At 41.3% G+C, this 18,407-nt stretch overlaps 2 pseudogenes; both read right to left on the reverse strand.

Annotated features, from left to right (window-relative positions):
* Positions 1–10,706: 10,706 nt before the first annotated feature.
* Positions 10,707–12,906, reverse strand: LOC141452072 (ATP-dependent DNA helicase pif1-like; annotated as a pseudogene).
* On the reverse strand, positions 12,734–18,250 carry LOC141452055 (uncharacterized; annotated as a pseudogene).
* Between the last annotated feature and the right edge of the window lie 157 nt (positions 18,251–18,407).

Below are 18,407 nucleotides of genomic sequence, written 5' to 3' on the forward strand. Positions count from 1 at the left end.
GAGGGCAGCGGAAAAAAGACAAGCGACGAGAGGATCATATGGGGTTAGAGACTGATGCGATCTGAATTCAGAAAAAAAAGGAGGAAAAAATAGGTATACCTTGTCTTGGAGAAAGGAGAGAAGAATTTAAATAAAAGGAAGTAGTCAGGCGGATTTCGCTCTTCCCTCTGCAATCTCTATAGAATAAATTGCCGAGTGAAGAACTATTCGTTTCTCGGAGGGCAGAAGGAAAGTAATGGTCATCTAAGAAGAAGACTGGAGAAAGGACAACGACGACCAGGCCTGGTAATATACTACGTAAGTGTGGAACTTAATTTTGAATCGGGACTATCTTTTTAGGAGTGTTAAATATAATTTTGGTTATTGGATTAATTTTATTAACTCAAGCTGCGGATGTAATTTCTTCTAAGTTAGTATTAATTAGTAGATTCGTTTTTTTTGTAAAGGAACTTTTCCGTCTTCTAGTTCAATTATAACCTTAATTCAGAAGTTTTTTTATTTATTCCAGTTGTTATTTTTTTTTGCTGTGCAATCACATTATAAGCATAGCTGGCATTAATTAATTATTGCTACATTAGTGTAGCCGTATAGTTAGAGTATCGGCCTATAGAGTCGCACAACGCAGTTTCGCTAACCGAAGAGCGGTTACTAGGTAACTACTTTTTTTTTTAATTCTAATTTTACTTATTTTGTTATTTTCCTTTTCCCTTAGTATTATTAGTAGTCATCATATTTCCTCTTCCTTTGCTCCCCTTTTCTCCTTACCCACCCCGTCTCCACTGAGCTTGCCTTGTCCAGAGGTATTTGTAGAGGTGACGTAACAGTTGCTGTAATCTAGGCAAGGGCAACGGTGGAATCCTAAAAGGCTAGGATATTTTGAGTGGTTATCTGGGGAAAAAACCTTATCGATTGTAAGAGCAAGTAGGTGGTTCCATAGGTAACAGTGCACAATCGGTACTCCTGAATCGGTTGGCTAGGGTCAAATCACCAAAGGATGCTTAATAGATCTCTGTCTTCCGGGAGATGTTGTATCTGCCGAAACATCCGACGAATGTCAGCAGTGAACACCCACTTATCAGTTCTGAATGTGGTGACGACCTTCCAAATGTCGAGTTGTAAGTTTGGACCAGGAAGCAAAAGCTCGTTATGGGAAACGCTTGATGATGACTTTTGTGAGGCATTAAAGACGACTCTGATCTTCTCCGGGGGGTCATCTGGACGGTGATGGGGTATGTAGTAAGAAATTTGACCCATCTTGAGTGGAGGGGCAAGTTCGGCTTGCTCATTGCTTCCAGACAAGGCCAAAGCCAGGGGAGCACTGTACTCTGGTGCCAACGGCCGAAGCCATTCCCATGCTTCCTTGTCCACAGTATGGGACAATGATTGAAACAGGGAGGATAGCTGTTGACACCTTCTGACTGATTCTGGGGAGTCTGTGTCTAACAGGTGGACACTTCTTGTCCACTGATCCAGTCTGGCAACGAGGTGACGGCATCTGATGACATTCAGATCCCCGCTGGCCTCAGACTGAATGGGCGCTCGCGGAGTTTCCTCCAACGGGGGGGAAATCGGAGGGATTGGAGAAGTGGGGAGAGATCAATTGGTTCTTCCATATTCGTCGGGAAGATTAGACAACGAAGCTTTGCTAGCAAGTAAATACAAAAATTATACACAAGTTATAAAAAAAAATAATAATAATAAAAACACAAGACAAACAAAATAAGGCTATAAACAAGCCACTTAACTTAATAACTAATACCAACAGTGCATATGAATAAGAATATAAACAATTATGTATACTAATACAACAAAAGGAACAAAAATAAGGCTGTAAACAAGACACTTAACTTTATAACTTGTCAATAATTGACGTAAATAAGAATATAAACAATTATGTATACCAATATAACAAAAGGAACCAAATAAGGCTGTAAGCAAGCCACTTAATAACTAGATAAATTGTACAATTGGCAAAATAAAGACAAACCTTATACATACATATGACTCGATGCACATATTAATAGTTGCTCGCATGAACAAAGTATTCTGAAGACTTTCCCGGGTTTCGGCACCATGAAAAATAGTGAAATAAGGGAGGGGGGATGTATGAGATGATTTTCAAAGAAAGGAAATTGGGAGAACAATTAGGAAGATGGAACTAGACACAGTAAAATTAAGGTTGAAACGAGAGTGGGGGACACCGCCATTCTTCAGAATACTTCTGTTTTCCAAATTTTTCCTTTTATTTAAACGGTTAACAGTTTACTACTATTTACCAAAATACTACCCAAAACGAGGTACAAAACCATTAATTATACAATTAGTATTAAAGTATCAGGCTGGATACAACAAGGGAACAATGAGTTCTGTGATGTGTTTAAAGGTGTTCACATCGTGTCTCGCTTTTTTTTAGTTTTTTTACTGGTTGTAGGTCACTTCAGTGAGTATATTACTCTGGAGAAGAAGGTTGTGCATAAGGTGATTACTAGGGAACGGATTCGTATGTATTTACATATTTTTTTCTAGGCAATTTACAGAAGTTTTTCAACTAGAAGTATTCATACTGACCCTTTTTAAGCCGTTTGAGTCTACTTTTATTTCACATATTTCCACTATTTGGATGTTATCGCATATTAATACATATTTGATTAAAATAAATAAATATTTCTACATATTTAATAAAAATATGTACATATTTTTCATTTTGGGCATATTTTCATGACATGACAGGAACTGTGAACTACAGACTGTAGTGCTGTGAATCACAGTGGGTACAATGGTTATTGTAATTTACACAGAATGCTGCTAAACAGTGGCGGACACTTGTTAGTTCTTTGAAGTTGTCTGACGTTGTCTATTCTTTCAGCTCGTTGTTGAAGTGTCCAATTCATTTCGTTCGGTCACTTAGTGTATTCTTTTTTGGGTGAAATGCCAGGAACATCGGCCTCAAACAAACAACTGGTTGCTAAATATCTTCGCGAGTTTCCAGCAGAACTTTTTCGAAGTGTTGGAGACATTTTGTACTGCACAGCTTGTGACAAGCGCGTTTCTTGCTCTCAACGTTCCCAAGTCACCCAACATATTGCCACCGGATCGCACATAGAAAATAAAAACAGAAAGAAAGAGAGGACGTCCTATCAAGCCTTCCTTACATCTCCATCATCAAGTAAGTCTACTCTGAGTACAGATCTGTGTCGGGCTTTGGTTAGAGCAGATATCCCTTACCACAAACTTAAAAATCCTCATTTCAAAGGATTCTTAGAGACCTATATTGGGGGAAAAAATGCCTGACGAGAGCATTCTGCGGAAAAACTACCTGGAAGATATCTATAAAGATACACTAACCAAAATTAAACTACAAGCCTTATTTAGAAAGGAATTATAAATGCAGTATGTGTAACTTGGCGGCTAATGAAGATGTATTCCATTTCTTGGGCCAGTGTGCCATATTAAGTTTTATTAGAAAAAAGTATTTTCTTAGTGAGGTGCTGACAGGTAGCGAAATGTTAAGTGTACTGAATGGCTCTAATTGGCCGGCTTTACTTGGATACATCAGAGAGGCATGGTCATACAGAGAGTTCCTGATAGAAAATTTCAATTTTTAAGTATGGTATTATATTAGTGTTTCTCCATTTTCATTTCTAAAATTGTTAAAAATAATAATAATAAATTCGTAATAAATTAAAATAATAATAATAAAAGGCACATATTGATAATGTAAATAATTGGAAATTAAACACTTACAAATATTAATTGTGATTTATACCTAATATTTATTTCAAATTGTTTGAGTTATGAGACATACACTCCTGACAGACGATTAGCAATCATGTCAGTTTTCATGCTTTTTACATTTATGTTATATTAGTTCATGTAATTTTGATTTATGAAATAAAGTATGTTTTCTATCTATCTATCTATCTATCACTAACCAAAATTCGAGAACATATCAAAGATGGACCGATTTGGGTGTCAATTGATGAAACCACTGACGTTGAGGGCAGGTATATTGAGAATGCAGTTATTGGAAAACTTGACAGTGATTCTGATGTGGATTCAAAGCCATTCCTTTTGAACTGTGAGGTTCTCGACAAATGCAATCATTCCACCATTTCACGATTCTTCGATGCCTCAATGCATATCCTATTGCCCAGTGGAGTTTTGAACAAAAAAGTTCTTTTGTTTCTCTCTGATGCTGCCCCCAACATGGTCAAAGCTGGGCAATCTATTCAGGTATTTTATCCTAAGATAATTCATGTGACGTGTATTGCTCATGCCTTGCATCGAGTAGCAGAAACTGTCCGATCTTTGTTCAGTGACGTAGATTCCTTAATCTCCTCGGTTAAAAAAGTGTTCTTAAAAGCACCAAGTCGCATTAAAATGCTAAAAGATCTCTATCCAGACTTGTGCCTTCCACCAGAACCAATATTGACAAGATGGGGTACTTGGCTGGAAGCAGCTCAGTATTACTATGAAAACTACAATAAAATCAAGAATGTCCTTTCACATCTCGAAGACGAAGCAGTAGCGATAAATACAGCCAAGTCTTTATTCAAGAAACCTAAATTAAGGAACGACCTTGCATTCATTTCTGACAATTGCGTATTTCTTGCACAAGCCATTACCCAACTTGAGTCCCAAAATGTTCGACTGACAGAAAACGTGTCCAACGTTAAAAAAAGTCATCTAAAACGTGGAAGGAATACCTGGGAGTAAGGGAGATCTGGTCAGATCAAAACTGGTAGAAGTACTGAGCAAGAACAAAGGGTGGGAGACCATCTGCCAGCTTTCTGATATTATCAGTGGAACAGAAGTCACCTCAGAACATCGTGTACCCTTTACAACCAACGAGATAACTTCTTTCAGCAAGGCACCTATAACATCTGTAGATGTTGAACGATCTTTTAGTCGTTACAAGTCCATCTTACGCCCAGATCGTCGTCACTTTACGTTCCAACATTTGAAATTTCATGTGGTTGCAAACAATTTCGAAGAGTGAAGTTTTCAAAATTGAAAATTTAACACATCTTTTTATAAATAGTAAAAATGTTCTTTATTGTATAAATCATTATAACTAGTAAAAACAATTTATTTTGTTCCTAATAAATTATTATAAATTGTAAAAATGTTCTTTACTTGTATAAATAATTATAACTTGCCCCCCCCAAAAAAAATCCATTTTCATAAAAAAAAAGTCCATTTTACTTAAATATTCCAGTAAAAAATTTAAGAAAATCTCATATTTTCCACATAATTTACGAAAATAAATGCATATTTTAATTAAATATTTGGCATTTTTAAATACATAAAAATCCGTTCCTTAATAATTAGTAATATATATTTACTAGCTGCCCGTGGGGTTTCCGGGTCAGAATAGGACCTCAGTGTCTTCCGCTTGCCGTAAGAGGCGGCTAATGGGGCAACTGTCCGTTGACCTTTCCTATTTTTCCTTTCAATGCTATTTTTCCTATTTTTCCCTGATTTCCGGCCTGCGCCTTTTTTCCCGCTCGTGCGGTCCCGCTGGCGCGGCGGGCCTTCCGCCAGAGGGTACATCAGGAAAACTGGGTTTCTTGCGTTCCCCAGGCCGCCGGATAGTACAGTGGCCCGGGTCGGACTAGCCATCATGACCTGGCTGCCACACCAGCCGGCGCATAATCTCGTCCGTGGCGGTAGTTCCGGGTGGCGCCCGGGTAGGGGCCTGCCGTGGCGGGCGGGGGGCCCTGTTCGAGGCCACTGGTCGCGGGCGCGCTGCGTTTTGGGGGCCGTGCGGGCGGGAATATTGTGTCTTTGGTGCTGGGTGCTAGGCCGGTTCCTTTTCCTTTCTTGTTTCTCTTCCTTTCCTTTCCCTTTCCTTTTTCATTTTATTTTCTTTTTCTTTTTTCTTTCTGTCGGAGTTTAAAGATAGGTGAGGGTTTCAAAAAATTTAAATGAAAAGTTCAAATAATAAAACGTGTTTGAAAGCGCAAGAAATTGTTTGTGGGGGTTCCCTACCCCAGAGGAAGGTGCAGAAGTGTGTAGGAGGAGCAGGAGGTGTAGGAGGAGTGTCTGAGGCAGCGTGTTCGTCGGCTGCTGACACCAGCCCATTTCAGAGGAGTGCGAAGTTGAAAAGGACTCCGCCGGTTACTACGCCATCTAAAACTGGAGCGGTAGTTGAGGAGAAGGGAGTTGAATTGGTGGAACCTCCGATTAGCCCGCAAGCAAAAAGTCCAATTACCCACCAAGCCCCAACGTATGACACTCCGATTATATTGGGAGTGCTTGCGGGGGGCCCGGTAGGGTCACCCGAACACAAAGACATGGAAGATGCATGCAAGCGAGTGGATGAAGAATTGGACAGAATGCGGGATGTCATCAGGAAAATGAAACTCGCTACAAGCAGACAGAGAAACATCAGCATGGACATCAAGGATGGTATGCTTGAAATTGAAGAATCAATAGAAGTGGTGCAAGCTCTGCGTGGTTTCTGGGGTGTTGCTCTGCAACGACTGGTTCGACTACAGGAGAGGACGTCGGCTGAGGCGAAGAAGAGACAAGTTCTGTCGGCAACTACGCAGACCCCTTTGGTGGCCGAGGAGACCGGCCGGTATGCTTTGAGGAGGAAGAGTAGGGAAGGGAAAGCAGATGAGATAGCAGCGGAAATTGGAAGGGATGGTTCCACTTCAACTGGTTGGACGGAGATACGCCCCAAACGAATCCGTGAGCTGCAGAAGGAAGGAGAGAGGAGGGAGGCTGGGCCGGCGAATGAGAAGGAGCCAACGCCGAGGAGGAGTAAGAAGAAAAAGAACAGGAAAAAGAAAAAGAATAGGCCCCAGAGAGTCCGTCCAGATGCTGTGCTGATAAAGCCGGCTGAGGGGAAATCCTATGCGGAAGTGCTAAGGGAAATTCGAGAGCGGGTCAAGCCAGAAGACACCGGAACAGAGGTTAGTTGTATTAGGCAGACGAGAGCCGGTGGTATATTAGTAGAGCTAGGTAGTAACACCAAGGATAAAGCCGCCTTTGGGGCTGCGTTAAACGCGGTTCTCCAGGACAAAGCGAGTGTTACAAATTTAGAGCCCAAAATGTCAATTGAGATACGGGACTTGGATTCACTGGCGGATGAAGAGGAAATTCGGCATGCGATTGAGCAACGACTAGGAGATTTTGGAAGCGATGTGAATATCCACCTCACAAAGACTAATGCCAGAGGCCTTAAGGCTGCGATAGTGCGACTTGGCGTAAGTGGGGCTGGCCAATTATTGCAAGATGGCTTCCTTAGAGTTGGTTGGGTGCGTTGCCGGTTAAGGCAAAGGGTTGCAGTTATGAGATGCTTCAGATGTCTGGCATATGGGCACGTTTCAGTGGCGTGTAAAGGCCCGTACCGCAGCAAACTCTGTTATAGGTGTGGAGTACCAGGCCACCTTGCTGCGGCTTGCTCCGCAGAAGGATGCTGTATGCTATGCTTAGATAGGAAACTATCTGTAGAGGCGTGCAGGCATTTGCCGGGATCAGGAGAATGTGCTGTGTTCCGGGAGGCGCTGGAGCAGAGCAGGAGGAAATTAAATGTAAACTTTCGATGAAGATCCTACAGGGGAATCTTCATAGAAGTAAGCTAGCAGACTCTCTACTGGATCAGCTTGTAAGTGAAAAGAGTCCAGACTTGTTGCTACTTTGTGAGCAATACCGCGCCCGGGATTCCGGATGGTTTGTGGACTCACTAGGGACTGCGGCTATCTGGATCCCTGATGTGGGAAAGGTCTCGGTGGAGGCATGTGAGAGTAAAGCTGGGTATGTTTGGATAGAGAGCAGAGGTACGGCATACTTCAGCTGTTACTTTACTCCAAACGAGAGCATCCATGAATTTAGGCGAAAGCTCAATTCCCTAGAAGATGATATCCGGGGGAGAGGCGGTAGGATTTTGGTTGTGGGGGATTTAAATGCAAAGGCAGTGGAATGGGGAATGCCCGTTACAGATATGAGAGGCAGGCTCATCGTGGAAATGGCAGCTAGAACGGAGCTCGTTGTGTTGAATGAAGGAAGCACTTCCACTTTCAGGCGACCGGGGTATACGGAAACTATACCAGATATCTCCCTGGCATCTGAGGGACTTGCGGCACGTGTTCGTGGGTGGCGGGTGATCGAGGATTTCACTGGTAGTGATCATCAGTACATCACATTCAACATAGGTTTTGAAAGAAATTCTGATTATCTGGGAGCTAGAACTGCGCCTGCAGCGTGGAATCTCGCTAGGCTGAATGAGGAAGTCTTCCAAGCTGTCCTCACCGATGGAAAGCCCCAGGTAGAATTAGCTCAATCTGAAGAAGATGTAGGAGCGGAAGTTGTGGTAGCCACTACTATGGAGCTTATCTCGGAGGCATGTAGGCAATCTATGCCTAAGAAGGCCCCCTGGCGAGGTAGACGGCCAGTATACTGGTGGACTACTCATATTGCGGATTTGCGTAAAATCTGCATAAAGAAAAGAAGAAGAGCCCAGCGGGCACGGCAACGGCCAGAGGCGCTTAGTCGCTCTCTGGAATACAAATTGGCCAAGAAGGAACTGCGAAGGGCAATAGCCAGAAGCAAGAATCGCTGCTGGGATGCCTTGAAGGATGAGGTGGACGCTGATCCCTGGGGTAGGGGGTATAAGATTGTCATGGAGAAGCTAACGGGTTTTATGAAGCAGCCAGTTTTGGATGCTCGGACCGTTGATGAGATTGTGAGAACGCTGTTTCCCTCCCATCCGCCAAGGCCAGCTAGGCTTTGGGGCGAAATAGAGACCCCCGTTCTGTTTACGGAGGAAGAGTTGGAGGGTGCAGTACGTACCCTAAAAACCAGAAAGGCCCCTGGCCCGGATGGCATTGCCAACGAGATATTGAAGAAAGTTGCTCAGCAGCATCCTGACTTAGTATTGGGAATGTTTAACGCATGCCTAAAAGCTGGAATTTTTTGTGACAGATGGAAAGTGGCGCGGCTAGTATTGATCGATAAAGGGAAAGGGGGATCACTCCCCACATCCTTCCGCCCACTTTGCATGCTTGATACTGCTGGAAAGCTGTACGAAAAGCTCCTTAGAGGAAGACTCATTGAATATGTGCAAGCGGCAGGAGATCTGTCACCGAGGCAGTATGGCTTCAGGGCTGGCCGATCGACCCTAGACGCGATAAAGGAAGTTGTGAGAGCCGTGGAAAGAGCGGAGGATCACTCCCAGTGGCTGCAAAGGATAGTGCTGCTAGTCACACTTGATGTTAAAAATGCGTTCAATTCGCTGAGATGGGTAGATGCGATGCGCGCGTTGGAAGAGGACTTCAAGATCCCTACATATCTGCAGCGGATCTTAGGTGATTATTTCAGTAACCGAGTTGTAGTATATCAGACGGAGGAAGGGGTTAGATCCATGAATGTTACGGCCGGAGTAGCGCAAGGCTTGATTCTAGGACCTGACCTCTGGAACATAACGTACGACGGGTTACTTCGGCTAATATTACCGGAGGAAACGCTGTTGATAGGATACGCGGATGATGTAGCAGCTCTAATTTCGGCGCGGGACCTCAATGTAGCCCAGCTGAAGTTAAACCAGGTTATGCGCAGGGTAAATTGGTGGATGGCGGCACACGGATTGTCATTGGCACTGGCGAAGACAGAGGTCGTAATGCTCACCAGGAGACGGATTGAGACGGGCCTCCCATTCAAGGTGGGTACAGAGACGATTGTCTCACAGGACGCTGTCCAGTATCTAGGAGTAACCTTAGATGCCAAGTTAACTTTCGGCAAGCAATTACAGAAGGCCGCCGATAAGGCATCAAAATATGTCGGAAAGTTAAGTAGGTTACTGACTAACGTAGGGGGCCCTAGGGCTCATACCCGTATGGTGCTAATGGGAGTAGCGCACTCCTTACTGCTATACGGGGCTGAGATCTGGGCGGACGCGCTCCAGAAGGAGGTATACAGAAAGAGACTGGCGCGGGTACAGAGGGTTGGTGCGTTACGGATTGCCTCCGCTTACAGAACAGTTTCTGAACCGGCCATTTTGGTGATCGCGGGAGTTATTCCCGTGGCGCTACTGGCCGGTGAGAGGAAACGGCTCTTTGAAAGAAGGTGGGAGGCCGATAGAGCAGCAGCCTACAGAGAAGAGCGGGAACGCACAATGGCTGCGTGGCAAGATGCGTGGGCTGGGGAAACTCGTGGCAGATGGACGGCAGTTTTGCTCCCAGATGTCAGAAGTTGCGTTGGTAGAGGTTTTGGTGAGGTAGATTACTACCTCACCCAGCTCCTCAGTGGCCATGGTTACTTCCGGGAGTTTCTCCGGAAGATAGGGAAGCGGTCGGTGGGAAATTGCCCCCACTGTTCAGGAATAAGAGATGACGCCCATCACACATTCTTTGAGTGCGAAAGATGGGGTCGTATCCGAAGAGATCTGGAAGAAAGAGTGGGTCAATGGGTTCCTGAGCGCTTCCAAAGCATAATGCTCTCTGGCAGGGCGCAGTGGAATGCTGTGGCGATGTTTACAAGGGCAGTTCTAACCCTTAAAAGAAGAGACATGGATGGAGAGGAGGATAACCCCTAGTGGGTAAGGAACTGGAGCCTAGCCTGAAGTAGTGCTGCACAAGCGAATCCAGGCTAGGCCTGGTAGTAGGGGGGTGTTTTAGCCGGTAGGCCGCGAGGGAGTCCGGCACAATGTGCGTAAGATGCATTTCACCCCTCTTAAAAAAAAAAAAAAAAAAAAAAGCTGACCCGGCAAACGTTGTTTTGCCATGTATGTTATTTCTAGGAAACATTTTTATAGTTAAATAAAAATAATTATCTACTATAAGTGTGCGGGGAAGTATTTATAATCGAATGCATTATAAAGAATAAAAGTATGTTTTATTTAGGTTAATAAATAAATCTTTATTAGAGTAACGAATATATTTTAAACAACAGTCTTTGATAGCTATCTAAACATCAAAAATAAATATTTATATTTTTACTATCAATTATGGCAGTTGAAAAAAAAAAAAATTAATCTCTTAGCGCAATAGAGTGTACAATATTTTTGGTTAGTCCGTCTTTAGCCAACACAAACAAACTGGATGGTTTTCCCACGCGAGAACATCCCACAGTTGTCCGTGGGAGAAGCACGGTGTTTCCAAATCTAAGCCACATACAGACAATGTTTGTCCTTGTGACTTATTGATTGTCATAGCGAATGCCAATCTAATTGGGAATTGAGTGCGTTTGAATTCAATTGGCACATCTGTAGGAATCATAGGGATTCGTGGCAGCAACACATTTTCGCCTTGAAAGTTGCCATTCAAGATGATGGCTTCAATAGTCATTAATTTTTTAATGACTAATCGTGTGCCATTACATAGCCGTGGTGGGTTTAAGTTTCGAAGTAGAATAATCGGAGATCCAACCTTCAATTGTAAATGATGTGGTGGCATGCCTGGCAAATCCAATGAATTTAAGAACTCAATTGGATAATTCACAGTCTCGTTGGTATCGCAAACTGCATCGATAGATTTATATGACACCAAGTCCCCAGGCAACAGCTGTTGTATCTTTAAATTTAACCCATTGACGTCCACATTTTTAGCTGCCAAGATCGCTCTTTCTGCCAGCCACTTATGATTTGCATATTGTGTGTGTACGTCGGGAAATATGTGATCGATGAGACTATTTTGCGAGTCGATGATTGTGCAGAAGTCCGTCTGTAATTTTATGCATCCAGTATTTTCATGTACAGCAACTTTCCCATCGCCAATATCTAACAGTTGTTTAGAGAAAGGTTCGGCGGATGGATCCTGAAGCATTTGAACGCGCATGTTCACCGTCAGTTGTACTTTTTCAACATTACGCCATAGTCGCGATGATTTTAAGCACGCGTTGATTTCATCAGCGTAGGTTGAACACGGAATAACGGGAAGTGTTTGTCTGAAATCACCTGAAAGGAGTAACAAAGTGCCGCCAAATAGTTTATCGTTGTTTTTTATATCCTTTAATGTCCTATCCAATGCCTCAAGCGAATGTTTGTGAGCCATAGTGCATTCATCCCAGATAATAATTTTACATTGTTTCAGCACTGTGGCCATAGACGATTGTTTTTTTATGTTGCACACTGCATCTGGATTATTTTTAATGTTTAACGGCAGCTTAAATGCTGAATGAGCTGTTCTGCCTCCATCTAATAAAGTTGCTGCAATGCCAGAAGATGCAACGGCCAATGCGATGCCATTTTTTGATCGTATCTCGGCAAGAAGTAGCGAAATAAGAAATGTTTTGCCAGTCCCACCTGGTGCATCTAAAAAAAAGAATCCTCCTTGTCCTGCCGAAACTGCCAGCATGATACGGTCGTAGATAATTTTTTGTTCATCATTAAGTAGTGGAACATTGCGGCTAACAATGCTCGCCATTTGTACAGTATCGTACTGTAGTTCACGATTCATATCTGTGTTGAGTAAATCAGATGCACTTCGATTCGGTGAGCCCATACCGAAATGACTGATTGGTAAATTCGCAATAGCAATGCAAAGATCCTCGATAGCAATCAATGCTTCATTGTACATTGCTTCACTGAATGATATTGTTAGATCGTTGCACCTTGTACGATGTCGATACAATATATCATCAGTCATTGAATCTTTGTGATTATCCCACAACATTTGTGCTCGGGCCGGGAAACATGTAGCCAGTACTATAGCAAATAGTAGACGAATTTGTGTTCCTGTACAGTTTAATGCTGCTTCAGCAAGCATGCTGTCCCAATGATTGTCGTCTTCTAGCAAGCCTAGAGCAAGGCATGCATCTTTATACGTAGGATACTGTTGTCCATCTACCTTCCGTATATCTTGAAATGACAATGGTCCGGTGACATTAACCAACAATAGTCGCAGATAAAAGCACTCAGTCTGCCTTGGATTGACGGTATATACACGACCCAAACTATTTGATTTGAATAAACCGGGGCACGCATCAACAGGTATCCCTTGCTTGCGGGGTATCCATTTTTTCGATTGAGCCCATGTAAAATACCGCGGAACTTCAGAATAGAGCAGTGTTTGTGCGAAGGCACCAAAAGCATCCGCACGATTGCACAATTCAAAAAATTCGGTGAGCGTAGTTTTCGGTGGATTTATAGCATGATCAAGCGCTGTGTCGTTCGTGAAATATACGCGCTGGCCGTTTTCAAGATGGACAGCTAAATGGATAACTGCTGGATCCCGTTCATGAATTGGGAAACCGAAAATACGCCAGACAGCTTCATTGGAACTGATATACCGGCCAATTTGGTAATTCGTGATTTCATCATTTTGATTCAACGGAGGAGAATGAACATTATTATTTTCAATCCAAAATACAGCCATATCACTTCCTTTATTCACATACTTGCAAATATATTTGATACTCTTCACCGAACTGCATGACTCAACATTTATATGAGCATTAAAGGTTTTGCTCAGCAGAGGAGAATATGGTACCACCCAACGATTGTCAATGTCGATGTTTCCGTTGTTGGTAGTTTTAATGAAAGATTGTCCGCCATTTTCGGTACTTCTTCGACGATATATTGGATATCCGTCAACATGTGTGACCGTATCGTTAGTGAAATCTTTAGGAAAATGCTTTGTACATTTTCCATCTACCATGCAAGGTGATGAACGATTCAGACGTCCGCATGGACCATGAATCATGTTTGTTGTAACAATATCAAACAGTAATTGATCAGTAGACGGATCTGGAATCTCTGCAGAAATCAAACTATCGATGTCTTCAGCACGTATTTTGTCGACGAACCAAATTAAAATGTGTGCATGAGGTAATCCACGCTTTTGCCACTCAACTGAATACATCCAACAGCGTGTGGGGCCAAATACATGCAATTTGGTAATGAAGCTGATTAAAGACTTTAATTTTTGTTTAAACACACGTGCTGTAATGTCATGACGATGTATTGCGTTTTGTCCTGACAATAGCAATGATATAATTTCCTGCCATTTTGGATTACATGTAAAAGTAATGAAAAGACACGGTCGTCCATATTCACACACGAAAGTCATAGCATCCTGAATGTATTCTTGCATGTGACGTGGACTACCTACGTACGATGATGGTAAGATAACAGAGTTACCGATTTCGGCAGTGTCAGCGTTGTTCGCAATAGCATCTCGCAAGAGAATATATTCTTCCGCACGCAGCTTCTGTTGATTATATCGCAAGTATCGTAGCCGTTCACTCTCTATCTTCGCATACATGTCGACCATAAATTGTTGGCAAAGCTCACGACATCGTAAAATGATGTTATCTCGGCCACGTCTAATCATCAAACGATATGAATAAAAATCCTTCGAGCTAACGTTCTTATTTGTTTCAGCTCCTGTAATAATATATATTTAAATTAATTGAAAATTTATTCTTTAATAATAAAATAGGTGTGTTCTTAATAATGAAAGAATTACCTGTTACGGGATCTCGTTGTTTAATGTTTACGCAATATCCATCTTGTCCCTTCCAGAAAATTAGTGGATATTGGAGAGCATCATATGAACGATGGGTATCACTGATGAACTGAAGATCATTATTTCTTCTTCGAATCACGATTTGTCGCGTAGCTGTACGGTCGCCAACCATGATTCCAGCAACGTCGTCAACAACAGGTGCGTTGAATCTACGTACATGCTCTCCAGCTGGTGTTCTATCAGGATTGATGACAATAGCGTGATTGTCACTTTGTAGCTTGGGCATGTGTGATTTGAAGAATTTTAATAATTCATTGTGCTCATTTAACAGAGCGTCCAGCTCGCTGACGATACGCCTGGCAAAAGGTGAATTAAGATTATGGTAGTCGCAACGTGCATCCACGCGATTAGCGAGTGCACGTTCGGAATCCTCGCCACCCATAAAGTATATTTGTAAAAATTTATGAGGTTCGTTTGGCATTGGCAGCAATGAGCCCACTTTGTGATAAACTTGGCCTTTGATTTTGAACGTGGAATTAAATTGTTGACCGTTTGCAGCAGTATTGTTAACTATTTCTGTTGCTCCAAATGATGTCATTTGGAAACATGAATTGAATGTGCGAATTGACTTCAGGAACAGGCTAGAATCTGGATCTGTACCGATAAGTAAACCGTGCAATGGTTCAGGTGGTGTTTCAATTTCGGTTAGTTGTATTTTTCCTGATGAGCAACACATCCCAACTGGCTCATTTTTAAATTTAAGTGCATGGCAACGCGGGCATTCCTTTTCCAAAGTACCAATAACCACTTTAGAATGATTATAATATTCAACATCCGGCTCGTACTGGAACGCTAGTCGAAGAAATAAATTTGACGTAAATGCTCGATGAACTTGTTGGCGTTGTTGGTCAATTCCTCTACGTCCATCGACTACGAGTTTCTCTTCGTTCTAGTTGTCTTTGTTGATTTCGTTCATCTCGTGCCTCTTGTGATCGTAATTCACGTAACTGCGACATTCTCCTACTCGCATCAGCATTGACTTTTTGAATTTGTTCGCTTGATCTTTGTACTCTTTCATCTAGCCGGGCTCTAGAATTGATCGTTCGACGACTCAAATTAGCCCCTTTGCGTTTTTTTGGCATTGCTGACTGTACATAGAACATATAAATAAATGAAGTTAAAATACTTAAATGGCGGGGATAACTGATCGATTGATAGGTGATCAGTAGTCGAACGGTGAGGGCGGGAGATCAAATTGAATTTAAAAAAAAATCATAATTAAAGGAACTTGAAATTATAATATCTAGATAGGAATTAACAAATAAAAAATAGGGGTTGATCGTAGAGGGGTGAAAAATTGAGAGTATTAACAGATTTTTTATTGTAAGTCATCAAAAAATAAAAAAAAAAATTTGCCAAAAAATTAAAGTTTATAATTAACAAATAAAAAATAGGGGTTGATCGTAGAGGGGTGAAAAGTTGAGAGTAATATGAGATTTTTTATTGTAAGTCATCAAAAAATAAAAAAAAAATTTTACTAAAAAAATTAAAGTTTACAAATAAAATATAAGGGTTGATCGTAGAGGGGTAAAAATTTAGGGTTGTATGTATTTTTGTGATGTGTCATAAAAAAATAAAAACAAAAAATTTTGCCTAAAAAATAAAAAAAAAAATTTAGGGGTGGACTACCCTTAACATTTAGGGGGATGAAAAATAGATGTTGGCCGATTCTCCACCCTGGCCGACAATCACGCTAAGGATCACAAAAATCGATCGAGCCGTTTCGGAGGAGTTCAAGTTCGAACACCGTGACACGAGAATTTTATATATTAGATAATCCAAGAAAAGAAGATGTAATCAAAGAAAAGTCTAAGGCTATGGATTCAATAATGCCTGATTCTATGAACATCAATGAAAAATTTCAAGTAAGTAAGGAGTAAAAAAATGGAAGTAGTAAAAATAGTGACAAAAAAAAGCAAACTAATAATTTTGATTTTTTTTCAGATAATTGAAAGAATTTTCTTTCATCCCGTAATCGAAAACAACAGAACAGTTAAACAAATTTTACAAACATTTAATAATTTCAATATTGCGGCAGTGACCACAGAACAAGAACTCAATGAATATCACATTTTCGTGAACGCCAAGAATTTTTATTCAGGGAGATTTATACTATCCATATCAACAATTAACTGTTTAAAACTTAGAGGAAGAGAAATAGTGAATGGTGTTCCATGTCTATCTTTTAGAAACAGTTCAACTATTTTTGCCTTTAGATTTAAACCAACGGGTCCTCTAACATTTGAGACATATTTGAGAATAAATAATAATCAAAATATTCGTTGTATAATTCAAAATGATTATATAATTCCTATTGTAAACTTTGCTGATATCTCAACTTCATTGAAAATTGTAAGCCATAAGGCATTTATCTCTAATTGTGATATGACTATGAGGTAAATAAATAAAACATGATATGACTATGAGGTAAAGAAATATAACAGTTAAGAAAAAATCTTTTATATAATCATACCATTTTTTACAAACCATATACATTCTGGATTATAGAGTTTATGAATTTCACAGGGACACTTCTTAATATTACTTTCTAATTCGAGTCCACAAAAAATACATTTTACACTATGATTTCTTGTTTTGAAAAAGCCATGATGTGCTAATTCTGAGGAAAGAGGATATGTCCAATGGCTAAATGTTTTTTCCCTTATTTTTGCATCGTAGAGATCCACCTTTGATCTGTTCCTTGAAATCCAATCAACCAATATTTTTGCAAATTTTAATGAACAGTTGGATTTCCTACCGCAATGGTAGATGCATTTAGTGAATTCCAACGTTGAAGTGAGACATTTCAGAGATGGGCAGCCAAAATCTTGGAGGTCAAAGACTTCTTTTCCTATAAGTTCTTCAAAAAATATAGATTATTCAAGTCCATTAGCAAAAAGAATGGTAAAATTTTCAGTTGATTTCTGACAAAAGCTTCTTAATTCGGAATATTCCACGTCTCCATCATACCAATTTAATCCATGAAGGTTATGAAATATCCATTTATTTGCAGATAAATTTTGAACATCTTCTTGAGATGGGGTATGAATAACCAGTGCCAAATCTATGTGTTAAGCCGCGTACCATCCTTTCTCGGCGGTACCGTTTGACAGTTCTCCATCTCGCCTTTTTCTATTGCTCTCTCTCTCTCCTTATTCCAATTCTCGTCGTACGCGTTATTTTTTCGTTAATCTTTCCTTTGTTGTCGCCGCCAAATCTTATTTTTCTGCTATTTTGTGGTTTTGTATATTTCTCAGTTCCCATGGTTTCAACCTTCCCCTTCTCTATTCTCTCTTAACCGTGGGGTTTTTCCGTCTGCTGTAGTTCAGTACGCCTTTGGCACTGATCAAGATAGTTTGTATGTGCCTCTGTACCTGCTTTACAACGCATCTAGTGCGCTTCCGCCGTTCTGCATATTGCCCCGCTCAACAGCACTGTTCTGCCAGCCAGCTCCAGCTGTTCGCTTCAAGTACTGGTACCGCACTTCCGCTTCAACACATCATCACCGGCCGCTTCTCGCACTTCTGGGCTCTATACCGGCACCGCCTTCCCTTGTACCGCTAGCCATCTTCGCTTCCTAGAAACCTTCTACGGATTACTTCTGGTCTGTTTCCGCCTATTTGACCCTTACTTCCCCCTCCGCATCTCTGTGCTGAAACCACACGCACACACACTCAATACACATTCAAACAAGCACACCCCTTTCCTCCGTTTTCTTCCTTTACCATTCCCTCAACTGCATCATCTTCATCATCAAGCTGAGACTGAATTACCTTCATCTACATTACCTCAAAGGTAAGTGCATCCTTACCCTTCTCTTTTCTATATTTCTTCTAAGTATTTCATCTATCTTATTTGCGTTACTTTGTCGCGGTGTCAACTGGGGCACTCATCGATTCTTAACCTGCGTTTACGCTCGCTTTCCTCTCTGCATCT

Source organism: Rhodnius prolixus, unplaced genomic scaffold (genome assembly GCF_049639745.1).
Source record: "Rhodnius prolixus isolate KJV_2025 unplaced genomic scaffold, Rpr scaffold_32, whole genome shotgun sequence".
In the NCBI taxonomy this organism is placed as follows: domain Eukaryota; kingdom Metazoa; phylum Arthropoda; class Insecta; order Hemiptera; family Reduviidae; genus Rhodnius; species Rhodnius prolixus.